This window comes from Chrysemys picta, unplaced genomic scaffold (assembly GCF_011386835.1).
Source record: "Chrysemys picta bellii isolate R12L10 unplaced genomic scaffold, ASM1138683v2 scaf3207, whole genome shotgun sequence".
Classification (NCBI taxonomy): domain Eukaryota; kingdom Metazoa; phylum Chordata; order Testudines; family Emydidae; genus Chrysemys; species Chrysemys picta.
The window spans coordinates 1-6509 of NW_027055909.1; the positions used below are offsets into that span (position 1 = coordinate 1).

Below are 6509 nucleotides of genomic sequence, written 5' to 3' on the forward strand. Positions count from 1 at the left end.
AAAAATATCCATGGCAAAATGGAGAGCTCAGCTGCGTGACCCACAAACCACACACAGGGGCTAGGCAACTGCAGACCACTCAGAGCTCTGGGTCCCCCTGCCACCCACAGCAACTGGGAGCGGTTGGTTCCCCCACAACCCACAGAGGCCGCCCCACCGCTCCTGGCTGCTACAGGTGGCAGGGGGACCGCACAGCTTCCGGCCGCTGTGTTCTGAAGTCATGGAGTTTGCTGGAAGTCACAGATCCCATGACTTCCGCAACCTCTGTGGAAAAATAGACTTTCATTATATCACCCCCCGTCATCTCTTTTCCAAGCTGAAAAGTTCCAGTCTTATTAATCTCTCCTCATGTAGCAGCCATTCCATACCCCTAACCATTTTTGTTCCCCTTTTCTGTACTTTTTCCAATTCCAATATTTCTTTTTTCTGATGGAATGATTACATCTGCATGCAGTATTCAAGATGTGGGCATACCATGGATTTATATAGAGGCAATATGATATTTTCTGTCTTACTATCAATCACTTGCCTAATGATTCTCAACATTCTGTTAGCTTGTTTGATTGCCACTGCGCATTGAAAAAACGAGGAGTCCTGTGGTACCTTAAGACTAAGCTTTCGTGTATGCATCTGACAAAGTGGGTTCCAGCCCACGAGAACTTATGCCCAAATAAATTTGTTAGTCTTTAAGGTGCCATGGGACTCCCCTTTGTTTTTGCAGAAACAAACTAACATGGCTACCCCTCTGAAACTCCACATTGAGTGCATGTTTTCAGAGAACTATCCACAATAACTCCAAGATCTCTCGAGTGGTAACAGCTAATTTAGATCCCACCACTTTATATGTATAAACTGGGATTATGTTTTCAAATGTGCATTACTTTGCATTTATCCACACGGAATTTCACCTACCATTTTATTGCCCAGTCACCCAGTTTTGTAAGATCATAGAATCATAGAAGATTAGGGTTTGAGGAGACCTGGGAGGTCATCTAGTCCAATGCCCTGCTGAAAGAAGAACCAACACCAACTAAATCATCCCAGCCAGGGATTTGTCAAGAACGGCCTTAAAAACCTTCTAAGGACGGAGATTCCACCAGCTCCCCAGGTAACCCATTCCAGTGCTTTACCACCCTACTAGTGAAAAAGTTTTTCCTAATATCCAAACAAGACCTCCCCCACTGCAACTTGAGACCATTGCTCCTTGTTTGGTCATCTGCTACCACTGAGAACAGTCTAGATCCATCCTCTTTGGAACCCCCTTTCAGGTAGTTGAAAGCAGCTATCAAATCCCCACCATTCTTCTCTTCTGCAGACTAAATAAGCCCAGTTCCCTTAGCCTCTCCTCATAAGTCATGTACTCCAGCCCCCTTATCATTTTTGTTGGCCTCCGTTGGACTCTGTCCAATTTTTCCACATTCTTCTTATAATGTGGGGCCCCAAAATGGACACAGTACTCCAGATGAGGCCTCACCAATGCCGAATAGAGGGGACTGATCATGTCCCACGATCTGCTGGCAATGCTCCTACTTATACAACCCAAAAGGATGTTGCCAAAAAAGCTAACAAGGGCACACTGTTGATTCATATCCAGTTTCTCATCCACTGTAACACCTAGGTCCTTTTCCCAGAACTGCTGCGTAGGAAATCGGTCCCTAGTCTGTAGCAGTGCATGGGATTCTTCCGTCCTAAGTGCAGGACTCTGCACTTGTCTTTGCTGAACCTCATTAGATTTCCTTTGGCCCAATCCTCTAATTTGTCAAGGTCCCTCTGTATCCTATTCCTACCTCCAGCGTATCTACCACTCCTCCCAGTTTAGTGTCATCTGCAAACTTGCTGAGGGTGCAATCCATGCCATCCTCCAGATCATTAATGAAGATGTTGAACAAAACCAGCTCCAGGACCGACCCTTGGGGCACTCCGCTTGATACTGGCCGCTAACTAGACATGGAGCCATTGATCACTGTTGAGCCCGATGATCTAGCCAGCTTTCTATCCACCTTACAGTCCATTCATCCAGCCCATTCTTCTTTAACTTGCTGGCAAGAATACTGTGGGAGACTGTATGAAAAGCTTTCCTAAAGTCAAAGAATAACATGTCCACTGCTTTCCCCTCATCCACAGAGCCAGTTAACTCATCATAGAAGGCAATTAGGTTAGTCAGGCATGACTTGCCCTTGGCGAATCCATGCTACTGTTCCTGATCACTTTCCTCTCCTCCAAGTGCTTCAGAATTGACTCCTTGAGGGACCTGCTCCATGATTTTTCCAGGGACTGAGGTGTGGCTGATTGGCCTGTAGTTCCCCGGATCTTCCTTCTTCCCTTTTTAAAAGATGGGCACTACATTAGCTTTTTTCCAATCATCCGGGACCTCCCCTGATTGCCATGATTTTTCAAAGATCATGGCCAATGGCTCTGCAATCACATCAGCCAACTCATTTAACATCCTCGGATGCGGTGCATCCGGCCCCATGGACTTGTGCTCGTCCAGCTTTTATAAATAGTCCTGAACCACTTCTTTCTCCACAGAGGGCTGATCACCTCCTCCCCATACCGTGCTACCTGGTGCAGTAGTCTGGGAGCTGACCTTGTTCGTGAAAACAGAGGCAAAAAAAGTATTGAGTACATTAGCTTTTTCCACATCCTCTGTCACTAGGTTGCCTCCCCATTCAGTAAGGGGCCCACACTTTCCTTGACCTTCTTCTTGTTGCTAACATAGCTGTAAAAAAACCCTTCTTGTTACTCTTAACATCCCTTGCTATCTGCAACTCCAAGTGTGATTTGGCCTTCCTGATTTCACTCCTGCATGCCTGAGCAATATTTTTATACTCCTCCCTGGTCATTTGTCCAATCTTCCACTTCTTGTAAGCTTCTTTTTTGTGTTTAAGATCAGCAAGGATTTCACTGTTAAGCCAAGTTGGTCGCCTGCCATATTTGCTATTCTTTCTGCACATCGGGATGGTTTGCTCCTGCAACCTCAATAAAGGATTCTTTAAAATATAGCCAGCTCTCCTGGATTCCTTTCCCCTTCATGTTAGTCTCCCAGGGGACCTTGCCCATTACTTCCCTGAAGGAGTCAAAGTCTGCTTTTCTGAAGTTCAGGGTCCGTATTCTGCTGCTCTCCTTTCTTCCTTGTGTCAGGATCCTGAACTCGACCATCTCATAGTCACTTCTCCCAGGTTCCCATCCACTTTTGCTTCCCCTACTAATTCTTCCCTGTTTGTGAGCAGCAGGTCAAGAAGAGCTCTGCCCCTAATTGGTTCCTCCAGCACTTGCACCAGGAAATTGTCCCCTACACTTTCCAAAAACTTCCTGGATTGTCTGTGCACTGCTGTATTGCTCTCCCAGCAGATATCGGGGTGACTGAAGTCCCACATGAGAACCAGGGCCTGTGATCTAGTACCTTCTGGTAGTTGCCTGAAGAAAGCCTCATCCACCTCATCCCCCTGGTCTGGTGGTCTATAGCAGACTCCCACCATGACATCACCCTTGTTGCTCACACTTCTAAACTGAATCCAGAGACTCTCAGGTTTATCTGCAGTTTCATACTGGAGCTCTGAGCAGTCATACTGCTCTCTTACATACAATGCAACTCCCCCACCTTTTCTGCCCTGCCTGTCCTTCCTGAACAGTTTATATCCATGACAGTGCTCCAATCATGTGAGTTATCCCACCAAGTCTCTGTTATTCCAATCACATCATAATTCCTTGACTGTGCCAGGACTTCCAGTTCTCCCTGCCTGTCTCCCAGGCTTCTTGCATTTGTGTATAGGCACTTAAGATAACTCGCTGATCGTCCTGCTTTCTCAGTGTGAAGCACGAGTCCTCCTCTCTTGTGCTCTCCTGCTCATGCTTCCTCCTGGTATCCCACTTCCCTCAGGGCTTTGGTCTCCTTACCCCCCCTCCGCCCGGCCAACGAACCTAGTTTAAAGCCCTCCTCACTAGGTTAGCCAGCCTTCTTGTGAACCCCAAGTAAGTTGGGCAGGGTCCTTTTCCCCTCTTCCAACCCTTATCTTCTATGATTCTATGACCCAGTAGGGCCAGGCTGCACTGGGGCCTAACCCTGTTTAGGTCAAACCACACCTGTTACTGAGGTGTCACAAGGGCACCAATGTGCCTTAAGCCATTTTAAACAAACCCCAAATCCACCCCGCACCCTCACCCGGATCAATACGGGCTGCTGAGCTGCCCAGCGTCTGAGCTGCTGCCTCATGGAGAACAAGGGAAATTCAAGTCCATGCCAGGAAAAGCAGGATGTGCCTTCCCCTCTCCTCACCCCATCCTACTGGGATCCGGAAGCTCTTTATCCGGCAGCTACGGGAGATCCTAACAGTACAAACGAAGCAGCTGTTCTGTGCTCTGCAACGGGAGCTCGCACCCAAACTAAGACCTGATTAATCACAGATCCAGGGTTCTAGACTCTCCCCTCGCCCTGGGGTGCTAAAACACCACCAGAGACAGAGGGAAGTTAACATCTCCTCTCTAGGAGGACACCTCTAATGACCTGCTTCCACTACAGATACGACCCATTGCCATTGCTGACTGGGAGTACAACTGGACTGGTGCTGACACAACTTAGCCGTACGTAGCCAAGGACAAACCACACTCAGGAGTTCCAGGCACTGGGGTGAAACCCAGCGTGAAGAATCTTCTGGGAGCCATGAAAGGTCAGAGATCCAAGAAGCCTTTTCCCTTCATTTAACCCTGGTCTATGGGGGGGGGAGGGGGGGCGCTAATTTACTCCCTCTCCCTCAACCTGAGCTCTGCAAACAGGAAGAATCGTGTCTGAAAGCTCCGCCCTGCCCTGAGACGCGGGGAATGAAACACCCTGGGCAGCGCCTGGACCCGGGGATTTCCCAGTCTGAGCACCTCACGGGGCTGCGACGGGCTTGTCAGCGTGTGCAGCACCCATGGGTGCTCTGGCCCCAACGAAGCCTCACCCCCTAGCTGGGTGAGGTTGGCATTAGATGAAGGGGTTACAGTTCAGTGGCTCTCAGCACCCCACTACACACAGTGTCCCAGCAGCGACCCTGGCAGCACCTGGCACAAGGGGGCCAGGACCCCCCCAGTCACTATAGCAACGTCACCGTTCCATGTCAGTGACCGCTCAGTGCTGGGGGGTGGGGGGAGCGGTGTGGTTATCCTGACACCTCTGAACGCAGAGCCCAGAACTGCCCCCCCACACCCAGCTCCCCCCTCCCTGCGCCCCCCAGCCCGACTGCCCCCCGACACCCAGCTCCCCCCTCCCTGCGCCCCCCAGCCCGACTGCCCCCCCACACCCAGCTCCCCCCTCCCTGCGCCCCCCAGCCCGACTGCCCCCCAACACCCAGCTCTCCCCTCCCTGCGCCCCCCAGCCCGGCTGCCCCCCCGACACCCAGCTCCCCCCTCCCTGCGCCCCCCAGCCCGGCTGCCCCCCCGACACCCAGCTCTCCCCTCCCTGCGCCCCCCAGCCCGGCTGCCCCCCCGACACCCAGCTCTCCCCTCCCTGCGCCCCCCAGCCCGACTGCCCCCCGACACCCAGCTCCCCCCTCCCTGCACCCCCTCGGCCCGACTGCCCCCCGACACCCAGCTCCCCCCTCCCTGCGCCCCCCAGCCCGACTGCCCCCCGACACCCAGCTCCCCCCTCCCTGCACCCCCTCGGCCCGACTGCCCCCCGACACCCAGCTCCCCCCTCCCTGCACCCCCTCGGCCCGGCTGCCCCCCGACACCCAGCTCCCCCCTCCCTGCGCCCCCCAGCCCGGCTGCCCCCCCACACCCAGCTCCCCCCTCCCCGGGGTCTCCCCCCGATACTCACGGCAGTGGCCCCCCGGCAGGGCTACAGCCCCCAGCAGCAGCAGGCGCAGCGCCAGGGCCATGCCCGGTCTCGGCCCCACAACCCGAGAACCCCGCGGGGCGCTGAGACCGGACTCCAGCTCCCAGCTACTGGCCGTATGAGCCTCCAGTCTGCAGGGATTGGCTGAGAGGGGACCATCCCGCCAATAGCGGCGCGCAGCCCCGCCTCCGTCACCGGTCGCTGGGCAGAACCCGCTGAGCCGGCTGGCGAAGGGGAACCGAATGTCTGAGCCGGGGGGGGGGTCGGGATGAGACCTGGGCCCCGGGGCTGTAATGGGCGGAGCCGCCATTAGCTCGGCCGGGCTCTGGCCCCGCCTCTCTGGGGTCAGCTGGTCCGTGTGTTCCGAGACTGGAACTCGGGGGGCCGCACCCCCGGGCTGGGGGCGGGTGGCACTAGGTGAAGGGGTCACAGTTCGGGTCCGGGGCTCTCAGCCCCCCACTACACACAGTGTCCCAGCAGCGCCCTTAGCTCTAGTCGGACCTGCAGCCCCCAGGCCCGAGACCCCTTCCTGGGGCTCAGGGACTTGTCTGTCCGGCTAGGAACTTTAATCACTTTCTGGATTTCATGAATTAACCCTTTCCCGCCCCTCTCCCTTTGCGGGGAGTGACCCCACAACAACCCCTGGAACTCCTGCAGCCTCACTGCCCCCAGCCTGTGGCTGGGGAGAGGGGCACAG

General features: G+C 54.2%; 1 long non-coding RNA gene across 1 annotated transcript; it reads right to left on the reverse strand.

Annotated features, from left to right (window-relative positions):
- Nucleotides 1-389: 389 nt before the first annotated feature.
- LOC135980423 (uncharacterized) lies at nucleotides 390-6062 on the reverse strand. Its single transcript, XR_010597499.1, has 2 exons — nucleotides 5795-6062; nucleotides 390-1005 (listed from the first exon to the last, which is right to left on the reverse strand). It is a non-coding gene; the product is annotated as an uncharacterized LOC135980423 (long non-coding RNA).
- Between the last annotated feature and the right edge of the window lie 447 nt (nucleotides 6063-6509).